Source organism: Leuresthes tenuis, unplaced genomic scaffold (assembly GCF_036924035.1).
Source record: "Leuresthes tenuis unplaced genomic scaffold, fLeuTen1.0.hap1 SCAF_20, whole genome shotgun sequence".
Classification (NCBI taxonomy): Eukaryota; Metazoa; Chordata; class Actinopteri; order Atheriniformes; family Atherinopsidae; genus Leuresthes; species Leuresthes tenuis.
In genome coordinates this window covers 24,579,959-24,606,264 of record NW_027325374.1, presented here as the reverse complement: position 1 = coordinate 24,606,264, position 26,306 = coordinate 24,579,959, and positions in this window count along the sequence as shown.

Here is a 26,306-nt window from a genome sequence, read left to right as displayed (position 1 = left end):
AGTATGAACGTCCTACCAAAGTTTGTAAAAAGCAGTTAAGAAAAGTTTCGAATATCCAACCAAACATAATCAAAAGCGGGAGAAGAGCATTTCGACTGCAAGTAGGTGTGAATGTCAGATCATAATTTGCAAAAAGCTGATGAGAAAGGGTGAGAATGCCCGACTATACACCATCAAATGCGGGAGCGGAGTTGTTCGGCTGCAAGAAGGTGTGAATCTCCGAGCATATTTTGTAAAAAGGGGGTAAGAATAGATTCGAATGCCCGAACATACACTATCAAAAGAGCGAGCGGAGGTGTTCCGCTGTAAGAAAGTGTGAATGTCCGACCATAGTTGGTAAAAAACGGGTAAGAAAAGGTTAAAATACCCGACTGTACACAATCAATAGTGGGAGCGGAAGTGTTTGGCTACAAGAATGTGTGACAGTCCGACCATGGTTTGTAAAAAACGGGTAAGAAAAGGTGCGAATGCCCGACAATGTATGATCAAAAGAGGGAGCGGAGGTTTTCGGCTACAAGAAGGTTTGAATGTCCGACCATAGTTTGTAAAAAGCGGGTAAGAAAAGGTTCAAATGCCTGACTATACACCATCAAAAGCGGGAGCGGAGGTGTTCCACTGTAAGACGGTGTGAATGTCCGACCATAGTTGGTAAAAAGCGGGTAAGAAAAGTTTAAAATACCTGACTGTACACAATCAATAGCGGGAGCGGAGTTGTTCGGCTAGAAGAAGGTGTGAAAGTTCAACCATGGTTTGTAAAAAGCTGCTAAGAAAAGGTTCGAATGCCCGAATATATACCATCAAAAGCGGAAGCGGAGGTGTTCGGCTGCAAGAAGGTGTGAACGTCCGACCAAAGTTTGTAAAAAGCAGTTAAGAAAAGTTTCGAATATCCAACCAAACATAATCAAAAGCGGGAGCAGAGCTTTTCGACTGCAAGTAGGTGTGAATGTCCAGCCATAATTACTCACAAACGGGTAAGAAAAGGTAGTATTGCTAGACCATACATGATCAAAACAGGGAGCTGAGGTTGTTCAGCTGCAAGGTGTGAATGTCTGACTATAGTTTGTAAAAAGCGGGTAAGATAAGGTGCGAATGCCCAACATTGTATAATCAAAAGAGAGAGCAGAGGTTTTCGGCTACAAGAAGGTTTGAATGTCCGACCATAGTTTGTAAAAAGCGGGTAAGAAAAGGTTCAAATGCCTGACTATACACCATCAAAAGCGCGGAGCGGAGTTGTTCGGCTACAAGAAGGTGTGAAAGTCCAACCATGGTTTGTAAAAAGCTGGTAAGAAAAGGTTCGAATGCCAGACAATGTATGATCAAAAGAGGGAGCGGAGGTGTTCGGCTGCAAGAAGGTCTGAATGTCCAACCATAATTTGTAAAAACCGGGAAGGAAAGGCTCGAAAGCCCGACTATACACCATCAAAAGCGGGAGCAGAGTGGTTCAGCTGCAAGAAGGTCTGAATGTCCATCAGTAATTGCTTTAAAACATGAAAGAAAATTTTCGAATATCATCCGCACATGATCATAAGAATGAGAGGAGTTGTTCAGCTGCAAGAAGGTGTGAATGTCCACCCATAATTCCTGAAAAATGGGTAAAAAAAGGTGCGAATGCCCAACCATACATTATCAAAAGCAGGTGTGAATGTCAGATCATAATTTGCAAAAAGCTGATGAGAAAGGGTGAGAATGCCCGACTATACACCATCAAATGCGGGAGCGAAGGTGTTCGGCTCTGAGTAGGTGTGAATGTCCGACCATAATTGCTGAAAAATGTGTTAGAAAAGGTAAGAATGCCGGACCATACATCATCAAAAGCGAGAGAGGTGGTGTTCGGCTGCAAAAAGGTGTAAATGTTCGACTAAAGTTTGTAAAAAGCGGGTAAGACATGGTGCGAATGCCTGACAAGGTATGATCAAAAGCAGGAGCGGAGGTGTTCAGCTGCAAGAAGGTCTAAATGTCCATCAATAATTGCTAGAAAACATGAAAGAAATTTTTCGAAAATCAAACCGCACATGATCATAAGTGGGAGAGGAGGTGTTCAGCTGCAAGAAGGTGTGAATGTCCACCCATTATTCCTGACAAATGGGTAAAAAAAAGGTGCGAATGCCCAACCATACATCATCAAAAGCAGGAGTGGATGTGTTCGGCTACAAGAAGGTGTGAACGTCCAACCAAAGTTTGTAAAAAGCAGTTAAGAAAAGGTTTGAATATCCAACCAAACATAATCAAAAGCGGGAGCATAGCTTTTCGACTGCAAGTAGGTGTGAATGTCAGATCATAATTTGCAAAAAGCTGATGAGAAAGGGTGAGAATGTCCGACTGCACACCATCAAATGCGGGAGCGGAGTTGTTCGGCTGTGAGTAGGTGTGAATTTCCGACTGTAATTTCTGAAAAATGTGTTAGAAAAGGTAAGAATGCCGGTCCATACATCATCAAAAGCGAGAGAGGTGGTGTTCGGCTGCAAGTAAGTGTGAATGTCCAGCCATAATTACTCACAAACGGGTAAGAAAAGGTAGTATTGCCAGACCATACATGATCAAAACAGGGAGCGGAGGTGGTTCAGCTGCAAGAAGGTGTGAATGTCCGACTAAAGTTCAAATATATTAACAAAAGCGGGAGGAGAGGTCTTCGGATGAGAGTGGTTGAGAATTTCCAACCATAATCTATAAAATGCGGTGAAAAAAAAGGTGTGATAGAACACTAAAAGGTGGAGCGGAAGTGTTCGGCTGCAAGAAGGTGTGAATGACCGACTATATTTGGTGAAAAGCAGGTGAAGCAAGGTCTGAATGCCCAACCTTACATCATCAAAAGCGAGATCAGAGGTGTTTGGCTGCAAGAAGGCCATAGTTTGCCAAAAGCGGGTAAGCTGCGAATGACCAACTAAATATCAACAAAAGTGGGGGCGGAGGTCTTCGGATGCAACTGGGTGTGAACATCCCACCATACAAGTATGGTGGAGAGGAAGCTGTGAACAGCCAACCATAGTTTGCAAAAAGCGGGTGAGAAAAGGTGCGAATGTCCAACCATACATGATCAAAACAGGGAGCGGAGGTGTTTGGCTGTGACAAGGTGTGAATGTCCACCCAAAATTAATGAAAAGCGGGCAAAAAATTAGGTTTGAATGCCCAAGCATACATCATCAAAAGAAGGAGTGGATGTGTTCGGCTACAAGAAGGTTTGAATGTCCGACCATAGTTTGTACAAAGCGGGTAAGATAAGGTGCGAATGCCCGACAATGTATAATCAAAAGAGCGAGCAGAGGTTTTCGGCTACAAGAAGGTTTGAATGTCCGACCATAGTTTGTAAAAAGCGGGTAAGAAAAGGTTCAAATGCCTGACTATACACCATCAAAAGCGGGAGCGGAGATGTTCCGCTGTAAGACGGTGTGAATGTCCGACCATAGTTGGTAAAAAGCGGGTAAGAAAAGGTTAAAATACCCGACTGTACACAATCAATAGCGGGAGCGGAGTTGTTCGGCTACAAGAAGGTGTGAAAGTCCAACCATCGTTTGTAAAAAGCTGGTAAGAAAAGGTTCGAATGCCCGAATATATACCATCAAAAGCGGAAGCGGAGGTGTTCGGCTGCAAGAAGGTGTGAACGTCCGACCAAAGTTGGCAAAAAGCAGTAAAGAAAAGGTTCGAATATCCAAACATAATTAAAAGCGAGAGAGATTGTGTTCAGCTGCAAGTAGGTGTGAATATCCAGCCATAATTACTCACAAACGGGTAAGAAAATGTAGTATTGCTTGACCATACATGATCAAAACAGGGAGCGGAGGTGGTTTAGCTGCAAAAAGGGGTGAATGTCCAACTAAAGTTCAAATATATTAACAAAAGCGGGAGGAGAGGTCTTCGGATTAGAGTGGTTGAGAATTTCCAACCATAATCTATAAAATGTGGTGAAAAAAAAAGGTGTGAAGGAATGAATTTTATAGCAAAATCCGAAATCATGCATAACTCCGCAAAAGGAACGTATTGCTCAACCAAAGAGATGCTTCTTTCTCATTCAGGGTAATATGAGGAACTTTATGCTTGATACATTTTAGACATGGATAACTATGAAGGACAAAGCAATTTTAACTTGGTTTGAGCAAAGCAATTCATTTTATAGGAAAATCCGAAATCGTGCAGGACTCATGAAAGTAAGCTTTTTCTCGGATTCCTGATCCTCCAGTGTTGCTCTTTCCTATAATGAAAAATACAGCCTTGTTCTTTGTTGAAATTTATATAGACATTGATAAATATGAAGGACAAAGCAGTTTCCACTTTGTTTGAGTGAAGGAATTAATTTTATAGCAAAATCCCAAATCAAGCAGAACGTATGAAAATAAGCTTGTTTTCGGATTCCTGATACTTCAGTGTTGCTATTTCTTCTACTGCAAAATACAATGTTGTTCTTTGTTGAAGTCAATCTACACATTGATAAATATGAAGGACAAAGCAGTTTTAACATAGTTTGAGTAAAGGAATTCATTTTATACATAAAATCCCAAATCATGCAGAACGTATGAAAATAAGTTTATTCTCGGATTCCTGATCCTTCAGTGTTGCTCTTTCTACTACTGCAAAATACAATGTTGTTCTTTGTTGAAGTAAATCTAGACATTGATAAATATGAAGGACAAAGCAGTTTTCACTTGGTTTGAGTGAAGGAATTCATTTTATACATAAAATCCCAAATCATTCAAAACGTATGAAAAGAAGCTTATTCTCGGATTCCTGATCCTTCAGTGTTGCTTTTTCTTCTACTGCAAAATACAATGTTGTTCTTTGTTGAAGTCGATCTAGACATTGATAAATATGAAGGACAAAGCAGTTTTAACTTGGTTTGAGTGAAGGAATTCATTTTATACATAAAATCCCAAATCATGCAGAACGTATGAAAATAAGCTTATTCTCGGATTACTGATCCTTCAGTGTTGCTCTTTCTTCTACTGCAAAATCCAGTGTTGTTCTTTGTTGAAGTCAATCTAGACATTGATAAATATGAAGGACAAAGCAGTTTTAACATAGTTTGAGTGAAGGCATTCATTTATAGTAAAATCAATAATCGTGCAGAACTCATGAAAATAAGCTTATTCTCGGATTCCTAAAACTTTTGATTTGCTCTTTCTTTACTGCAAAGTACAATGTTGTTCTTTGTTGAAGTCGATCTAGACATTGATAAATATGAAGGACAAAGCAGTTTTCACTTGGTTTGAGTGAAGGATTTGCAGATGAAAACCTCCCGCTCCCGCTTTTGATTGTGTATAGTCGGGCTTTCGAGCCTTTTCTTACCCGGTTTTTAGAAATTATGGTTGGACATTCAGACCTTGCAGCCGAAGACCTCCACTCCCTCTTTTGATCATACATTGTCGGGCATTAGCACCTTTTCTTACCCGCTTTTTACAAACTATAGTCAGACATTCACACCTTGCAGCTGAACCACCTCAGCTCCCTGTTTTGATCATGTATGGTCTGGCAATACTACCTTTTCTTACCCGTTTGTGAGTAATTATGGCTGGACATTCACACCTACTTGCAGTCAAAAAGCTCTGATCCCGCTTTTGATGGTATATATTCGGGCATTCGAACCTTTTCTTACCCGCTTTTTACAAACTATGGTCGGACATTCAAACCTTCTTGTAGCCGAAAACCTCCGCTCCCTCTTTTGATCATACATTGTCGGGCATTCGCACCTTTTCTTACCCGTTTTTTACAAACCATGGTCGGACTGTCACACATTCTTGTAGCCAAACACATCCGCTCCCGCTATTGATTGTGTACAGTCGGGTATTTTAACCTTTTCTTACCCGTTTTTTACCAACTATGGTCGGACATTCACACCTTCTTACAGCGGAACACCTCCGCTCCCTCTTTTGATGGTGTATGTTTGGGCATTCGAACCTTTTCTTACCCGCTTTTTACAAACTATGCTCGGACATTCAAACCTTCTTGTAGCCGAACACATCCACTCCTGCTTTTGATGATGTATGGTTTGGCATTTTCACCTTTTCTTACCCATTTTTCAGTAATTATGGGTGGACATTCACACCTTCTTGCAGCTGAACAACTCCTCTCCCGCTTATGATCATGTGCGGTTTGATATTCGAAAATTTTCTTTCATGTTTTAAAGCAATTATTGATGGACATTCAAATCTTCTTGTAGCCGAACACATCCACTCCTGCTTTTGATGATGTATGGTTTGGCATTCGCACCCTTTTTTTACCCATTTTTCAGGAATTTTGGGTGGACATTCAGACCTTCTTGCAGTCGAAAACCTCCGCTCCCTCTTTTGATCATACATTGTCGGGCATTCGCACCTTATCTTACCCGCTTTTTACAAACTATAGTCAGACATTCACACCTTGCAGCTGAACCACCTCCGCTCCCTGTTTTGATCATGTATGGTCTGGCAATACTACCTTTTCTTACCCGTTTGTGAGTAATTAATCCCAAAATATTGAGCATAAAATAAGTCTTTATGCTGATGATGTATTACTTTTCCTTCAGAACTCACAGACGTCTCTCAGTCACACGATCACACTCATTCTCAGCACTTTCTGACTACTCTATCAACTGGTCTAAGACCACAGTTCTGCCCATTAACTGTAGGGTCCATAATATACCTGCGATCACTTTACAGTCAGGAAATATTAGATATTTAGGCATAAACTTTCCTCCAGGCTCTCAGAGCTAACAAAGCTAAATTATGTGCAATTATTAAAGACAGTAGAGGACGATCTCTCGTTGGAAGTCCTTACCTATATCACTTATGGGGAGAGTTACATCCATTAAAATGATGATACTACCAAAAGTTAACTATTTGTTCTCAATGATCCCCATAAAACCATCTGCTACTTGGTTTAAGTCACTAGATTCATGCATCTCCAAATTTCTGTGGAAAAACAAACCACCACGTATTAGTTTTAAAACCCTACAGAAGACCAAGGACAGTGGTGGATTAGATTTACCTCATTTTCAGCACTATTCCTTAGACAATAGGTTACAATATATATCAAAATGGTTTAAACCTTGTTGTTGTCACAGTTCCCAGAGACGTTGTAAACGTTGAGGATTCTATATTCACCCCCTCATTAGAGGCACGTAATGCAGATTGATGACACTGAATCTTCTTCTCTGTTCATTGCTGGCATCATTTCCAGCATCGTAAGTGTTCGTGGCATTGTTAGCCTCTTCTTCTGGATCTTGATATCGAGAATCCTTTTGTATTTCTGGTTTGTCAGTCCTCTGTCTTCGTTCACCGGAGTCTTTGTCTTTTTGTCCTTGAGTTTGGTGATTTTTTCTTCTTTTGATGCCTTGACACAATGTGACAGGTGATACCACGTGGGAGATCCTTTAACTTGGACTGCTGTCCCTGTGCTGCGAAATGGCTGTGCTGCTCAAATGGTCTCTCCTTCATCATGGTTACATGCTGCCATTCCGACATCTCGCCATTCCGACATGGGTCTCCAATTGTCGGAATGGCGACACTTAATTTTTTATCAAACGTCCCACCATTCCGACACTTTTTTCCTCCTATGGTCGGAATGGCGGTATGTTTTTTGTTTTTTTTAACATACCGCCATTCCGACAGTTCCTTTTAATAGCCTATTTTTTACCCAAAACATTTTGCACTAATGATATGCCGGCGCAAATACGCCCTAAAGTTTGGCGCACAAGCTTTGCACATGCAGAGGCCACAGCCTCGCAAACAAACTTTAATAATCTATTATCAAAATCCCCTGAATTTCAAATATAAAAATACAGATATTAATGTAACTCTGGCGAGACTGAAACTGATTAAGCAGAAATACAGTGTCAGTGAGCTGTCACAGCAGCCAGCTGGAGCGGAGCTCTCCACAGAGCCCATGCGTCTTTTGCACGCTGTCATCATATGCAAAAGTAATAATTGCAATTACAGATATCACGGCTACTGCACAGGACACAGTTGCGAGCACTCTGCCTTGCCTTGCCAATAGGAGAAGAGAGAAATGACAGCATAGAACGTATAAAACACAACAAAATTCAGTAAAAACGTTTATTCATGTTATTCACGTGATTTATGAGTACTCACTCCAATTTTGGGAAGCGCGGATGGGCTTTGCGCATTTGGCACAAACACACAGCCGCAACGGTTGTAGCTTTATACAGCCTGTTGATATCTTAAGGACCTAACTGGTCACACCTGGGAGTAAATGTCATGTAGAGATTGTTTTTACATGACATTACAGCTGAACATATAGCTTTCATCCACAAACCAACGTGGGAGAGCCCGAAGACGCATGTGCCAGACGCACATAGGCATGCGTAAAACCAATTTTGACCACTTCATACTGTTTATTTGCTTTCTTTTAGTTAACTTTCTTTTCTTTTGGATTCTTGTGCGTGTTATGGAGCCGTTTTGGTCCATGTTTGTAAGCCTTTTTTTCCTGGATTAAATTTTCGGAAGTTAAAACAAGTGGCATTGGAGTGTGTGATTGAAAACCACCGCGGACTGCTTCTTCTCCTCCAGTTGCCGAGACTTTGTGTTTTTAATAACGCTTGTCTATAAACATGTGTTAAACATATAAATTGCATGAACAGAAAGAAGGGACTCACCTGTTGAGTAACACACATTTCCTTATACGGAAAGCCTTGTCGGAATGGTGGGACATTTGAACATCAGAATAGCGGGATGTCGCAATGGTGGGATGTCGGAATGGTGGGACGTTTGCATGTCGGAATGGTGGTATGTCGGAATGGTGGTATGTCGGAATGGTGGGATGTCGGAATAGCGGGATATCGGAATGGCGAAATTTCGGAATGGGTGTTGCCACCCCCTTCATCATATACACAGTTATTTATACATCACCTTCCACCATGAAGCGTTGTCCCTTTTTGTTTCTCTCTTTGTTCTTAAAATGCTGTTATGCATGTCTAAACCAATCCATTAAATTAGATCATTTTGGCAGTAAAGCGATCTACAATGTGCTTGGTCGCAAAGCTGCTCATCTGTGGTAAACAGCTCTTCAGAAAGGCATTCTTCAATTGATTTCACTAATTCTATGTAATAATTTTGTGATTTCCTACAAAACTACACTTCTTCTCCCATCTGTCTGAGTATTTAATATTGTTTGGGTCCCGTTAAAACATGTATTTTTCCCATCTAATTCCTTGTTTGCTTTAAAACAAGTATTCCCCATTTTCTATCCCTTCAGTAGCCAACCAGTTTGTATGGAGTACACTGGAGCAACTTGACTGATCAGTAAAACACTGCTTTTGTTGTCACCGCAAGGCTTCCCCCGTCGGTTGTTTCACTGAGACACTACTGAGTAACTATAACTCAACACAGTTTATACACATAACATTCCTATACATACTAACAAACAAACAAACAATTATTTATCGCAATTTTCTCATCTCTGTTTGAACGTACACCCAGGTATATATTCCTGTAGTCTTCTCATACCGACTATGGACCCATTCATTGTTTAACTTCACTGTTTTGCAAATCCTAATTGAATATTACACATTGACATTGAACTTTACTTGATAAGCAGGTCTTCATTGCATTCAGCAGCCTATATGTGAGCATCTATGTGTAAGCTGTTCTTCTTTGCATTTATCAGCAGCAAGCAATTCTTCATTGCACATGCATATGAAAATAGTAAAACAATTCCAATGCGTTAGCGAAACCTTCTATATCAGGAGTGTCCATCATGATGCTGGGAATAGAACCTCTTTCCCAGAATAGTTCAACCTTCATTACTCAACTGATCATAACTCCGCAATGAGCACATTTCAAAGTATCATTCCTCTACATATATTCAAAAATCTATGTGTAAATGTTTAATATTTCTTATATTTGTTGATGTCATTCTGTGTGCATGTGGCCTAAACCCAATCTCTGTGTGGCAATTTTAATTTAAACAAGTTGAACTCTGCCTCTGATCATTTAAAAAAGGTGTGTACCAATATCAACCTTTCTCAGGTAATTACTGATCCTACAAAACCAAAGAGATCCTTCAAGGTTGTCCCTGATTGGCTCAATCTTAACAAATCAAAGGTAGAAAATCCGCAGTATCTGAACTTGGTGTTAGTTATCACTGCTCAATAGCCTGTATCAGAATTGCAAAAATGAAAACATTAGGTCCACGCTTGGTATCCAGATCCTGAAACATCTCCATGAGCAGGCTTTTTTTTAACTGATCTGTTGAATAGTTATATGACACTGTTAAAATCCCAGATGAAGATCTAGCACTTGACCATTTTTGTAAATCTTCTAATTCCACAGTTGATAAACACGCCCCTTTTAAAAAGTATAGAACTTAGAACAGGTCTAGTCCCTGACTTTCGGCAGAACTGTCTTCTTTACTTTTTTTTTTTTTTCCCCTTGTCCTGTTCAGCATTATGTCAGAAGAATTGTAGTCTGAATACCTTTGATGCCAAACAGATTTGTTTTGCCAAGGGAAGTTTTATAAATGTAAAGCTCCCCTTGATGCCCATTTATTTATTTCTGTTTACAATATATGACATGAACTGAACTGAACCGGACCGGGGGACAAGGAAAGAAGAAGAGGAAAGAAGAGGAAACAGAACAAAAATAGAAACAAAAACCAGACAACCAGCTGCTACACCTGTAAAAAACAAAACAGACAACAATCCATGGCCTATGAGGGGAATCCAGCCTTAGCGCCACCAGGAGCACCTGAAAGCAGACAAGCAGAGAAAAAACAAACACACAAACAAACAAAAACAAGCACAAGAAGCGGCAATCGCATACAACACAGCTGTGGATATAGATGACCTGAGACGACATGATAATACATCAACTGCTTAGTGACCATGCTACTGGACTAATGAATGTGTGTGTGTGTGTGTGAGAACATGCAACACCAATGGCACAGGACCTACATGATAACCGTGCTTAGTTATGAGTGTATAAGCGTACCATTAACTGTAGGGCCACAATCCACAGCCCCCCCCCAAGCAATCAGAAGCAGGCAGAGAGGGCCACAAGACCCAGGCCACCAGCAGCCCCCACAGAGCACAGAACCCAGGCAGCCCACCGCAGGGGCAACCACGCATCCACCCAGAAGACTGCAGAGGAAGCCCCCGGAAAGAGCCCCCATAAGCATAGGGCAGAGGCACTCCGGGAACCAGGGGTAACAGCCCACCGACCCCGCCAGGCCCCAGCCGCCCAGACATGGGCCGTGCACTGGACCTGGGCCCCAGGAGCCCGAGCGCCCCCAAACCCCCCGGCAGAGGCCCCACCCAATACCCAGGAGGGCCAAGCGCCCCAGACAGCCACAAAGTGGGTCAGCGCCTGCCCCAGCGCCCCTGGCCAAGTGCCCTGGGAGTCAAGACGTGCCCACAGGTGGGTGAAGTCGCGAGCAGTGGGGAGAGGCAACGCTGATGCCCCATCGGGAGAAACACAGGCAGGCCAGGCGACAGCAAGTCTCAGATCCAGGCCCAATCATTACCACACACACTTTCACGTCCCATACATCCACACATCCACACATCCTACCTCCCTCGACTCTGCTGGGGTGTAGTGCAGCGGGCACACCAGGAGGCCAGCAACCCCCCAGCCACCACAGACCCCGAACCAGCAGAACAATTAATTAATCCTCCTGGCCCCTCCTGCCCCGAGCAGACACCAGGAAGCAGGGGTATGCGAAGAAGACCCCTCCCCTCACCCTTCTGGCTCTTCAATATTTTCTAATAGTGAGCAATTAAAATTCAGGGGCAGCCAAACTTGTAGAACTGGGAGCGCGGCACTCTGGGCAGCCTACATACCCAAAGAGCCCCGCCCACCAGATGCCACTCAGTGTAACCACCCCCCAAGACCTAATGTGTGTGTGTGAGTGTGTTTGATAAGTAGTAATGTCTAAGGTGAAATTAAAACCGGGGCAGGGAACTGCAGAGTGCAACCAAAGGGGACCACCTACGTGGCCCCATCCACTACACCCCACCGAACACACACGCCCCCAAAACCCTTCATGTGTGAGTGTGTGCTGTGTACAGGAGCCAGAAGGGAGAGGGGTATGGGGATATATACCGGGGGAGCTACTCTCCCCCAGAGAGGGCAGCCAGGGACTGGCTGCAATAGGCAGCCCCGCTACCTGGGAGCCAACAATGGGCAGGAGGGCCTGATATCCACCAGGCTCGGGGCCTGCAGCGACCATATTCCGGGAGCTACTGTACCCCCAGAAGGTACCCATCCCGCCCCACCCCACTCAACCCAACCCCACCCAGGAGGACCTCTACAAAGAACAAACAAACAACATAAAAAAACAAACAAACAAACCACCCGGTCACACCAGTCGCAGCAGCCCGGGCCTGAGACCCACCATCACCCAGCAACCCACCACCACCACTATGTGATAAAACTAATCAGAGGGGACCAGAGAGAATGAAATCCAGCCAATTGATGTTTTGAGGAGGCAGACATTGTTTCCATGCTAATATAATCTAAAAGAAAATTTCTAAAGTGGTTAATACACAGATTGTTCTTCGCTTTCCAGTTCATGAGAATAGTTTTCTTTGCGATACATAACACTGTGACAACCATGTGTGCTGAGTTAATTTCCATGTTGATGTTGTCTAAGTCACCCAGTATGCACAGTGTGGGGCATGCAGGGATGCTACACTTTAGCCATGTTGATAGGTCCTCACAGACTTCAAGCCAGAACTTCTGGACAGGCGCAGAAAACCACAAAGCGTGTGCATAATCATCAGGTGTGTTATCTGTGCAATGTGAGCAGATGTTTGAGTGTGTTAGACCCATCCTGAACATCCTTTGTCCTGTATAATGTGTTCTATGAAGGATTTTGTATTGTATGAGCTGTAAATTAGGATTTTGAGTCTTTATGAAGGTGTTCAAACATATTTGTGGTTAGAAGCTATGACCAGAACTGATGGATAAATCTGCCTCCCATTTTGAGGATGGAAGAGACATTGTGTCATCTATCTTAGACAATAATTTATATATTTTTGATAGTAGTTTTGGGGTACAGATGCTTAGAAATTCTGCTACCCTAGTCGGGGGTTGTAAGTCTGGTTGGTGGAGGATATATCCATCCATCCATCCATCATCTGCCGCTTATCCGGGGGTCGGGTCGCGGGGGCAGGAGCTTGAGCAGAGAAACCCAGACGTCTCTGTCCCCGGCCACTTCCTCCAGCTCTTCCGGGGGGACCCCGAGGCGTTCCCAGGCCAGCCGAGAGACATAGTCTCTCCAACGTGTCCTGGGTCTCCCCCGGGGTCTCCTCCCAGTGGGACGTGCCCGGAACACCTCCCCAGGGAGGCGCCCAGGGGGCATCCTAACCAGATGCCCGAGCCACCTCATCTGACTCCTCTCAATGCGGAGGAGCAGCGGTTCTACTCCGAGCCCCTCCCGGATGACTGAGCTTCTCACCCTATCTCTAAGGGAGAGCCCAGACACCCTGCGGAGGAAACCCATTTCGGCCGCTTGTATTCGCGATCTTGTTCTTTCGGTCACTACCCACAACTCGTGACCATAGGTAAGGATGGGAACGTAGATTGACCAGTAAGTAGAGAGCTTCGCCTTCTGGCTCAGCTCCCTCTTCACAACGACGGGTCGGTGCAGAGCCTGCAACACTGCAGGCGCCGCACCGATCCGCCCGTCAATCTCCCGCTCCATTCGTCCGTCACTCGTGAACAAGACCCCGAGATACTTGAACTCCTCCTCTTGGGGAAGGATCTCATTCCCGACCCGGAGAGAGCATTCCACCCTTTTCCGGCTGAGAACCATAGTCTCGGATTTGGAGGTGCTGATTCTCATCCCAGCCGCTTCACACTCGGCTGCGAATCACTCCAGTGAGAGCTGAAGGTCACGGCCTGACGACGCTAACAGAACCACATCATCTGCAAAAAAGCAGAGACCCGATTCTGAGGTCGCCAAATGGGACACCCTCAACGCCCTGGCTCCGCCTAGAAATTCTGTCCATAAAAGTTAGGAACAGAATCGGTGACAAAGGGCAGCCCTGACGGAGTCCAACTCTCACCGGAAACGTATCCGACTTACTGCCGGCAATGCGGACCAAACTCTGGCACCGGTCATACAGAGACCGAACGGCCCCTATCAAGGGGTCCGGCACTCCATATTCCCGGAGCACCCCCCACAGGACTCCACGAGGGACACGGTCGAACGCTTTCTCCAAGTCCACAAAACACATGTAGACTGGTTGGGCGAACTCCCATGCACCCTCCAGGATCCTGCCGAGGGTATAGAGCTGGTCCACTGTTCCACGGCCAGGACGAAAGCCACATTGCATCTCCTGAATCCGAGATTCGATTATCCGACGGATCCTCCTCTCCAATACCCCCGAATAGACCTTACCAGGGAGGCTGAGGAGTGTGATACCCCTATAGTTGGAACACACCCTCCGGTCCCCCTTTTTTAAAGAGGGGGACCACCACCCCAATCTGCCAGTCCAGAGGCACTGTCCCCGATGTCCACGCAATACTGCAGAGGCGTGTCAGCCAAGACAGCCCTACAACATCCAGAGCCTTGAGAAACTCAGGACGGACCTCATCCACCCCCGGGGCCTTGCCACCGAGGAGCTTTTTAACCACCTCCGCAACCTCAGCCCCAGAAATGGGAGGCCCCGTCTCCGAGCTCTCCGACTCTGCCTCTTCCGAGCACGTGTTGGTAGGATTGAGGAGTTCCTCGAAGTACTCCCCCCACCGACTCACAACATCCCTAGTTGAGGTCAGCAAAGCCCCGTCCCCACTGTAAACAGTGTTGACTGTGAGCCGCTTCCCCCCCCCCTGAGACGCCGGATGGTGGACCAGAATCTTTTCGAGGCCGTCCGGAAATCGTTCTCCATGGTCTCACCGAACTCCTCCCAGGCCCGAGTTTTTGCCTCAGCAACCGCCGAAGCCGTGGCCCGTCTGGCCCGTCGGTACCTATCAGCTTCTTCCAGGGTCCCACTGGCCAAAAAGGCCCAATAGGACTCCTTCTTCAGCTTGACGGCTTCCCTCACCACTGGTGTCCACCAGCAGGTTCGAGGGTTGCCGCCACGACAGGCACCGACCACCTTACGGCCACAACTCCGACCAGCTGCCTCGGCAATGGAGTCACGGAACATGGCCCATTCGGACTCAATGTCCCCCACCTCAAATATGGTTGAAGCTCTGCCGGAGGTGGGAGTTAAAGCTCCTTCTGACGGGGGATTCTGACAAACGCTCCCAGCAGACCCTCACAATACGTTTGGGCCTGCCAGGTCTGATCGGCATCCTCCCCCACCAGGTGATCAGTTGACAGCTCCGCCCCTCTCTTCACCCGAGTGTCCAGGACATACGGCCGCAAATCCGATGATACAACCACAAAGTCGATCATCGAACTGCGGCCAAGGGTGTCCTGGTGCCAAGTGCTCATATGGACACCCTTATGCCTGAACATGGTGTTCGTTATGGACAGTCTATGACTGGCACAGAAGTCCAACAACATAACACCACTCTGATTCAGATCGGGGGGCCCCCCGATCCTCCCAATCACACCCCTCCAGGTCTCACTGTCATTGCCCACGTGAGCATTGAAGTCCCCCAGCAGAATGAGGGAGTCTCCGGTAGGAGCATTCTCCAGTGCCTCCCCCAGAGACTCCAAAAAGGGTAGGTACTCTGAACTGCTGTTTGGCGCATAGGCACAAACAACAGTCAGGACTCGTCCTCCCACCCAACGGCGGAGGGAGGCTACCCTCTCGTTCACTGGGGTAAACCCCAATGTACTGGCACACAGCCGGGGGGCAATAAGTATGCCCACACCTGCTCTGCGCCTCTCACCACGGGCAACTCCAGAGTGGAAGAGAGTCCAACCCCTCTCAAGAGTACTGGTTCCAGATCCCAAGCCGTGCGTCGAGGTGAGTCCGACTATATCTAACGGTCTGATGAAGTTTCAACAATAAAGAACAAACTTTGTATTATGAGAAAGAACCAGACTCATTCTTCAGGAATCCGAAAATAAGCTCTATTTTATGAGTTATGCACGAATTCGGATTCTCCTATAAAACGAATTCCTTAACTCAAACCAAGTTAAGACTGCTTTGTCCTTCATATTTATTCATGTCTAATCAAGTTTCAATGATAAACAACGTTGTACTTTGTAGAATGAGAAAGAACTTCTTCAGCAATAAGCATCTCTCGACAAATGACGAAATACAGATTTTGCTATAAAATTAATTGCTATCAGCCTGACTTAAAACTGTTTGTCTTCCTTATTTATCCACTTCAAATCAAGTTTCAACAATTAAAAAAAATTTGTAGTTTGAGAAAGAACAACTTAATCTTGAGCAATCAGTATAAAAAGAGGGTAAGCAAAGGTGCGAATGTAAAACCATACATGATCAAAACAGGGAGCGGAGGTGTTTGGCTGAGACAAGGTGTGAATGTCCACCCATAATTAATGAAAAGCGGGCAACAAGTAGGTTCGAATGCCCAACCATACATCATCAAAAGCAGGAGTGGATATGTTCGGCTACAAGAAGGTTTGAACGTCTGACCATAGTTTGTAAAAAGCGGGTAAGAAAAGGTTCGAATGCCCGAACATACACCATCAAAGGAGGGAGCGGAGGTGTTCCGCTGTAAGAAGGTGTGAATGTCCGACCATAGTTGGTAAAAAACGGGTAAGAAAAGGTTAAAATACCCGACTGTACACAATCAGTAGCGGGTGCAGAGTTGTTCGGCTACTAAAAGGTGTGAAAGTCCGACCATGGTTTGTAAAAAGCGGGTAAGAAAAGGTGCGAATGCCCGAAAATGTATGATCAAAAGAGGGAGCGGAGGTGTTCGGCTGCAAGAAGGTGTGAATGTACACCCATAATTACTGAAAAATGGGTAAGAAAAGGTGCGAATGCCCAACTATACATAATCAAAAGCAGGAGTGGATGTGTTCGGCTCCAAGAAGGGTTGAATGTCTGACCATAGTTTGTAAAAAGCAGGTAAGAAAAGGTTTGACTGCCCGAACATACACCATCAAAAGAGGGAACGGAGGTGTTCCGCTGTAAGAAGGTGTGAATGTCCAACCATAGTTGGTAAAAAGCGGGTAAGAAAAGGTTAAAATACCCGACTGTACACAATCAATAGCGGGAGCGGAGTTGTTCTTCTACTAAAAGATGTGAAAGTCCGACTATGGTTTGTAAAAAGCGGGTAAGAAAAGGTGCTAATGCCCGACAATGTATGATCAAAAGAGGGAGTGGAGGTGTTCGGCTGCAAGAAGGTCTGAATGTCCAACCATAATTTGTAAAAACCGGGAAGGAAAGGCTCGAAAGCCCGACTATACACCATCAAAAGCGGGAGCAGAGTGGTTCAGCTGCAAGAAGGTCTGAATGTCCATCAATAATTGCTTTAAAACATGAAAGAAAATTTTCGAATATCATCCGCACATGATCATAAGAAGGAGAGGAGGTGTTCAGCTGCAAGAAGGTGTGAATGTCCACCCATAATTCCTGAAAAATGGGTAAAAAAAGGTGCGAATGCCCAACCATACATTATCAAAAGCAGGTGTGAATGTCAGCTCATAATTTGCAAAAAGCTGATGAGAAAGGGTGAGAATGCCCAACTATACACCATCAAATGCGGGAGCGGAGGTGTTTGGCTCTGAGTAGGTGTGAATGTCCGACCATAATTGCTGAAAAATGTGTTAGAAAAGGAAAGAATGCCGAACCATACATCATCAAAAGCGAGAGAGGTGGTGTTCGGCTACAAAAAGGTGTAAATGTTCGACTAAAGTTTGTAAAAAGCGGGTAAGACATGGTGCGAATGCCTGACAAGGTATGATCAAAAGCAGGAGCGGAGGTGTTCAGCTGCAAGAAGGTCTAAATGTCCATCAATAATTGCTAGAAAACATGAAAGAAAATTTTCGAAAATCAAACCGCACATGATCAAAAGCGGGAGTGGATGTGTTCGGCTACAAGAAGGTGTGAACGTCCAACCAAAGTTTGTAAAAAGCAGTTAAGAAAAGGTTTGAATATCCAACCAAACATAATCAAAAGCGGGAGCATTGCTTTTCGACTGCAAGTAGGTGTGAATGTCAGATCATAATTTGCAAAAAGCTGATGAGAAAGGGTGAGAATGTCCGACTGCACACCATCAAATGCGGGAGCGGAGTTGTTCGGCTGTGAGTAGGTGTGAATCTCCGACCATAATTTCTGAAAAATGTGTTAGAAAAGGTAAGAATGCCGGTCCATACATCATCAAAAGCGAGAGAGGTGGTGTTCGGCTGCAAGTAGGTGTGAATGTCCAGCCATAATTACTCACAAACGGGTAAGAAAAGGTAGTATTGCCAGACCATACATGATCAAAACAGGGAGCGGAGGTGGTTCAGCTGCAAGAAGGTGTGAATGTCCGACTAAAGTTCAAATATATTAACAAAAGCGGGAGGAGAGGTCTTCGGATGAAGAGTGGTTGAGAATTTCCAACCATAATCTATAAAATTCTGTGAAAAAAAGGTGTGATAGAACACTAAAAGGTGGAGCGGAAGTGTTCGGCTGCAAGAAGGTGTGAATGTCCGACTATATTTGGTGAAAAGCAGGTGAAGCAAGGTCTGAATGCCCAACCTTACATTATCAAAAGCGAGATCAGAGGTGTTTGGCTGCAAGAAGGCCATAGTTTGCCAAAAGCGGGTAAGCTGCGAATGACCAACTAAATATCAACAAAAGTGGGGGTGGAGGTCTTCGGATGCAACTGGGTGTGAACATCCCACCATACAAGTATGGTGGAGAGGAAGCTGTGAACAGCCGACCATAGTTTGCAAAAAGCGGGTGAGAAAAGGTGCGAATGTCCAACCATACATGATCAAAACAGGGAGCGGAGGTGTTTGGCTGTGACAAGGTGTGAATGTCCACCCAAAATTAATGAAAAGCGGGCAAAAAGTAGGTTTGAATGCCCAAACATACATCATCAAAAGAAGGAGTGGATGTGTTCGGCTACAAGAAGGTTTGAATGTCCGAGCATAGTTTGTAAAAAGCGGGTAAGAAAAGGTTCGAATGCCCAAACATACACCATCAAAAGAGGGAGCGGAGGTGTTCCGCTGTAAGAAGGTGTGAATGTCCAACCATAGTTGGTAAAAAGTGGGTAAGAAAAGGTTAAAATACCCGACTGTACACAATCAATAGGGGGAGCGGAGTTATTCGGCTACAAGAAGGTGTGAAAGTCCAACCATGGTTTGTAAAAAGCTGGTAAGAAAAGGTTTGAATGCCCGAATATATACCATCAAAAACGGAAGCGGAGGTGTTCGGCTGCAAGAAGGTGTGAACGTCCGACCAAAGTTTGTAAAAAGCAGTTAAGAAAAGGTTCGAATATCCAACCAAACATAATCAAAAGCGGGAGCAGAGCTGTTCGACTGCAAGTAGGTGTGAATGTCCAGCCATAATTACTCACAAACGGGTAAGAAAAGGTAGTATTGCAAGACCATACATGATCAAAACAGGGAGCGGAGGTGGTTCAGCTGCAAGAAGGTGTGAATGTCCGACTAAAGTTCAAATATATTAACAAAAGCGGGAGGAGAGGTCTTCGGATGAGAGTGGTTGAGAATTTCCAACCATAATCTATAAAATGCGGTGAAAAAAAAGGTGTGATAGAACACTAAAAGGTGGAGCGGAAGTGTTCGGCTGCAAGAAGGTGTGAATGTCCGACTATATTTGGTGAAAAGCAGGTGAAGCAAGGTCTGAATGCCCAACCTTACATCATCAAAAGCGAGATCAGAGGTGTTTGTCTGCATGAAGGCCATAGTTTGCCAATAGCGGGTAAGCTGCGAATGACCGACTAAATATCAACAAAAGGTCTTCGGATGCAAGTGGGTGTGAATATCCCACCATACAAGTATGGTGGAGAGGAAGCAGTGAACAGCCAACCATAGTTGGCAAAAAGCGGGTGAGAAAAGGTGCGAATGTCCAACCATACATGATCAAAACAGGGAGCGGAGGTGTTTGGCTGTGACAAGGTGTGAATGTCCACCCAAAATTAATGAAAAGCGGGCAACAAGTAGGTTTGAATGCCCAACCATACATAATCAAAAGCAGGAGTGGATGTGTTCGGCTACAAGAAGGTTTGAATGTCCGAGCATAGTTTGTAAAAAGCGGGTAAGAAAAGGTTCGAATGCCCAAACATACACCATCAAAAGAGGGAGCGGAGGTGTTCCGCTGTAAGAAGGTGTGAATGTCCGACCATAGTTGGTAAAAAACGGGTAAGAAAAGTTTAAAATACCCGACTGTACACAATCAATAGCGGGAGCGGATGTGTTTGGCTACAAGAATGTGTGACAGTCCGACCATGGTTTGTAAAAAACGGGTAAGAAAAGGTGCGAATGCCCGACAATGTATGATCAAAAGAGGGAGCGGATGTTTTCGGCTACAAGAAGGTTTGAATGTCTGACCATAGTTTGTAAAAAGCGGGTAAGAAAAGGTTCAAATGCCTGACTATACACCATCAAAAGCGGGAGCGGAGGTGTTCGGCTACAAGAAGGTGTGAAAGTTCAACCATGGTATGTAAAAAGCTGCTAAGAAAAGGTTCGAATGCCCGAATATATACCATCAAAAGCGGAAGCGGAGGTGTTCGGCTGCAAGAAGGTGTGAACGTCCGACCAAAGTTTGCAAAAAGCAGTTAAGAAAAGGTTCGAATGCCCGAATATATACCATCAAAAGCGGGATCAGAGCTTTTTGACTGCAAGTAGGTGTGAATGTCCAGCCATAATTACTCACAAACGGGTAAGAAAAGGTAGTATTGCCAGACCATACATGATCAAAACAGGGAGCTGAGGTGGTTCAGCTGCAAGGTGTGAATGTCTGACTATAGTTTGTAAAAAGCGGGTAAGAAAAGGTGCTAATGCCCGACAATGTATGATCAAAAGAGGGAGTGGAGGTCTTCGGCTGCAAGGTCTGAATGTCCAACCATAATTTCTAAAAACCGGGTAAGAAAAGGCTCGAAAGCCCGACTATACACAATCAAAAGTGGGAGCGGGAGGTTTTCAGCTGCAAATCCTTTACTCAAACCAAGTGAAAACTGCTTTGTCCTTCATATTTATCAATGTCTAGATCGACTTCAACAAAGAACAACATTGTACTTTGCAGTAAAGAAAGAGCAAATCAAAAGTTTTAGGAATCCGAGAATAAGCTTATTTTCATACGTTCTGCATGATTTGGGATTTTATGTATAAAATGAATTCCTTCACTCAAACCAAGTTAAAACTGCTTTGTCCTTCATATTTATCAATGTCTAGATCGACTTCAACAAAGAACAACATTGTATTTTGCAGTAGTAGAAAGAGCAACACTGAAGGAACAGGAATCCGAGAATAAGCTTATTTTCATACGTTCTGCATGATTTGGGATTTTATGTATAAAATGAATTCCTTTACTCAAACAAAGTGGAAACTGCTTTGTCCTTCATATTTATCAATGTGTAGATTGACTTCAACAAAGAACAACATTGTATTTTGCAGTAGAAGAAATAGCAACACTGAAGTATCAGGAATCCGAAAACAAGCTTATTTTCATACGTTCTGCTTGATTTGGGATTTTGCTATAAAATTAATTCCTTCACTCAAACAAAGTGGAAACTGCTTTGTCCTTCATATTTATCAATGTCTATATAAATTTCAACAAAGAACAAGGCTGTATTTTTCATTATAGGAAAGAGCAACACTGGAGGATCAGGAATCCGAGAAAAAGCTTACTTTCATGAGTCCTGCACGATTTCGGATTTTCCTATAAAATGAATTGCTTTGCTCAAACCAAGTTAAAATTGCTTTGTCCTTCATAGTTATCCATGTCTAAAATGTATCAAGCATAAAGTTCCTCAGACATTCACACCTTGGTGCTGAACCACCTCAGCTCCCTGTTTTGATCATGTATGGTCTGGCAATACTACCTTTTCTTACCCGTTTGTGAGTAATTATGGCTGGACATTCACACCTACTTGCAGTCGAACAGCTCTACTCCCGCTTTTGATTATGTTTGGTTGGATATTCGAACCTTTTCTTAACTGCTTTTTACAAACTTTGGTCGGACGTTCACACCTTCTTGCAGCCGAACACCTCCGCTTCCGCTTTTGATGGTATATATTCGGGCATTCGAACCTTTTCTTACCAGCTTTTTACAAACCATGGTTGGACTTTCACACCTTCTTTTAGCCGAATAACTCCGCTCCCCCTATTGATTGTGTACAGTCGGGTATTTTAACCTTTTCTTACCCACTTTTTACCAACTATGGTCGGACATTCACACCTTCTTACAGCGGAACACCTCCGCTCCCTCTTTTGATGGTGTATGTTTGGGCATTCGAACCTTTTCTTACCCGCTTTTTACAAACTATGCTCGAACATTCAAACCTTCTTGTAGCCGAACACATCCACTCCTTCTTTTGATGATGTATGTTTGGGCATTCAAACCTACTTTTTGCCCGCTTTTCATTAATTTTGGGTGGACATTCACACCTTGTCACAGCCAAACACCTCCGCTCCCTGTTTTGATCATGTATGGTTGGACATTCGCACCTTTTCTCACCCGCTTTTTGCAAACTATGGTCGGCTGTTCACAGCTTCCTCTCCACCATACTTGTATGGTGGGATGTTCACACCCAGTTGCATCCGAAGACCTCCACCCCCACTTTTGTTGATATTTAGTTGGTCATTCGCAGCTTACCCGCTTTTGGCAAACTATGGCCTTCTTGCAGCCAAACACCTCTGATCTCGCTTTTGATAATGTAAGGTTGGGCATTCAGACCTTGCTTCACCTGCTTTTCACCAAATATAGTCGGACATTCACACCTTCTTGCAGCCGAACACTTCCGCTCCACCTTTTAGTGTTCTATCACACCTTTTTTTCACCGAATTTTATAGATTATGGTTGGAAATTCTCAACCACTCTTCATCCGAAGACCTCTCCTCCCGCTTTTGTTAATATATTTGAACTTTAGTCGGACATTCACACCTTCTTGCAGCTGAACCACCTCCGCTCCCTGTTTTGATCATGTATGGTCTGGCAATACTACCTTTTCTTATCCGTTTGTGAGCAATTATGGCTGGACATTCACACCTACTTGCAGCCGAACACCACCTCTCTCGCTTTTGATGATGTATGGACCGGCATTCTTACCTTTTCTAACACATTTTTCAGAAATTACGGTCGGAGATTCACACCTACTCACAGCCGAACAACTCCGCTCCCGCATTTGATGGTGTGCAGTCGGACATTCTCACCCTTTCTCATCAGCTTTTTGCAAATTATGATCTGACATTCACACCTACTTGCAGTCGAAAAGCTATGCTCCCGCTTTTGATTATGTTTGGTTGGATGTTCAAACCTTTTCTTAACTGCTTTTTCACAAACTTTGGTTGGACGTTCACACCTTCTTGTAGCCGAACACATCCACTCCCTCTTTTGATCATGTGCGGTTTGATTTTCGAAAATTTTTTTTCATGTTTTCTAGCAATTATTGATGGACATTTAGACCTTCTTGCAGCTGAACACCTCCGCTCCTGCTTTTGATCATACCTTGTCAGGCATTCGCACCATGTCTTACCCGCTTTTTACAAACTTTAGTCGAACATTTACACCTTTTTGTAGCCGAACACCACCTCTCTCGCTTTTGATGATGTATGGTTCGGCATTCTTTCCTTTTCTAACACATTTTTCAGCAATTATGGTCGGACATTCACACCTACTCAGAGCCGAACACCTCCGCTCCCGCATTTGATGGTGTATAGTCGGGCATTCTCACCCTTTCTCATCAGCTTTTTGCAAATTATGATCTGACATTCACACCTGCTTTTGATAATGTATGGTTGGGCATTTGCACCTTTTTTTACCCATTTTTCAGGAATTATGGGTGGACATTCACACCTTCTTGCAGCTGAACACCTCCTCTCCTTCTTATGATCATGTGCGGATGATATTCGAAAATTTTCTTTCATGTTTTAAAGCAATTATTGATGGACATTCAGACCTTCTTGCAGCTGAACCACTCTGCTCCCGCTTTTGATGGTGTATAGTCGGGCTTTCGAGCCTTTCCTTCCCGGTTTTTACAAATTATGGTTTGACATTCAGACCTTCTTGTAGCCGAACACCTCCGCTCCCTCTTTTGATCATACATTGTCGGGCATTAGCACCTTTTCTTACCCGCTTTTTACAAACCATAGTCGGACTTTCACATCTTTTAGTAGCCGAACAACTCCGCTCCCGCTATTGATTGTGTACAGTCGGGTATTTTAACCTTTTCTTACCCGCTTTTTACCAACTATGGTTGGACATTCACACCTTCTTACAGCGGAACACCTCCGTTCCCTCTTTTGAAGGTGTATGTTCGGGCAGTCAAACCTTTTCTTACCTGCTTTTTACAAACTATGGTCAGACATTCAACCCTTCTTGGAGCCGAACACATCCACTCCTGCTTTTGATTATGTATAGTTGGGCATTCGCACCTTTTCTTACCCATTTTTCAGTAATTATGGGTGTACATTCACACCTTCTTGCAGCCGAACACCTCCGCTCCCTCTTTTGATCATACATTTTCGGGCATTCACACCTTTTCTTACCCGCTTTTTACAAACCATGGTCGGACTTTCACACCTTTTAGTAGCCGAACAACTCTGCACCCGCTACTGATTGTGTACAGTCGGGTATTTTAACCTTTTCTTACCCGTTTTTTACCAACTATGGTCGGACATTCACACCAACTTACAGCGGAACACCTCCGCTCCCTCCTTTGATGGTGTATGTTCGGGCATTCGAACCTTTTCTTACCCGCTTTTTACAAACTATGGTCAGACGTTCAAACCTTCTTGTAGCCGAACATATCCACTCCTGCTTTTGATGATGTATGGTTGGGCATTCGAACCTACTTGTTGCCCGCTTTTCATTAATTATGGGTGGACATTCACACCTTGTCTCAGCCAAACACCTCCGCTCCCTGTTTTGATCATGTATGGTTTTACATTCGCACCTTTGCTTACCCTCTTTTTATACTGATTGCTCAAGATTAAGTTGTTCTTTCTCAAACTACAAATTTTTTTTAATTGTTGAAACTTGATTTGAAGTGGATAAATAAGGAAGACAAACAGTTTTAAGTCAGGCTGATAGCAATTAATTTTATAGCAAAATCTGTATTTCGTCATTTGTCGAGAGATGCTTATTGCTGAAGAAGTTCTTTCTCATTCTACAAAGTACAACGTTGTTTATCATTGAAACTTGATTAGACATGAATAAATATGAAGGACAAAGCAGTCTTAACTTGGTTTGAGTTAAGGAATTCGTTTTATAGGAGAATCCGAATTCGTGCCTAACTCGTAAAATAGAGCTTATTTTCGGATTCCTGAAGAATGAGTCTGGTTCTTTCTCATAATACAAAGTTTGTTCTTTATTGTTGAAACTTCATCAGACCGTTAGATATAGTCGGACTCACCTCGACGCACGGCTTGGGATCTGGAACCAGTACTCTTGAGAGGGGTTGGACTCTCTTCCACTCTGGAGTTGCCCGTGGTGAGAGGCGCAGAGCAGGTGTGGGCATACTTATTGCCCCCCGGCTGTGTGCCAGTACATTGGGGTTTACCCCAGTGAACGAGAGGGTAGCCTCCCTCCGCCGTTGGGTGGGAGGACGAGTCCTGACTGTTGTTTGTGCCTATGCGCCAAACAGCAGTTCAGAGTACCTACCCTTTTTGGAGTCTCTGGGGGAGGCACTGGAGAATGCTCCTACCGGAGACTCCCTCATTCTGCTGGGGGACTTCAATGCTCACGTGGGCAATGACAGTGAGACCTGGAGGGGTGTGATTGGGAGGATCGGGGGGCCCCCCGATCTGAATCAGAGTGGTGTTATGTTGTTGGACTTCTGTGCCAGTCATAGACTGTCCATAACGAACACCATGTTCAGGCATAAGGGTGTCCATATGTGCACTTGGCACCAGGACACCCTTGGCCGCAGTTCGATGATCGACTTTGTGGTTGTATCATCGGACTTGCGGCCGTATGTCCTGGACACTCGGGTGAAGAGAGGGGCGGAGCTGTCAACTGATCACCTGGTGGGGGAGGATGCCGATCAGACCTGGCAGGCCCAAACGTATTGTGAGGGTCTGCTGGGAGCGTTTGTCAGAATCCCCCGTCAGAAGGAGCTTTAACTCCCACCTCCGGCAGAGCTTCAACCATATTTGAGGTGGGGGACATTGAGTCCGAATGGGCCATGTTCCGTGACTCCATTGCCGAGGCAGCTGGTCGGAGTTGTGGCCGTAAGGTGGTCGGTGCCTGTCGTGGCGGCAACCCTCGAACCTGCTGGTGGACACCAGTGGTGAGGGAAGCCGTCAAGCTGAAGAAGGAGTCCTATTGGGCCTTTTTGGCC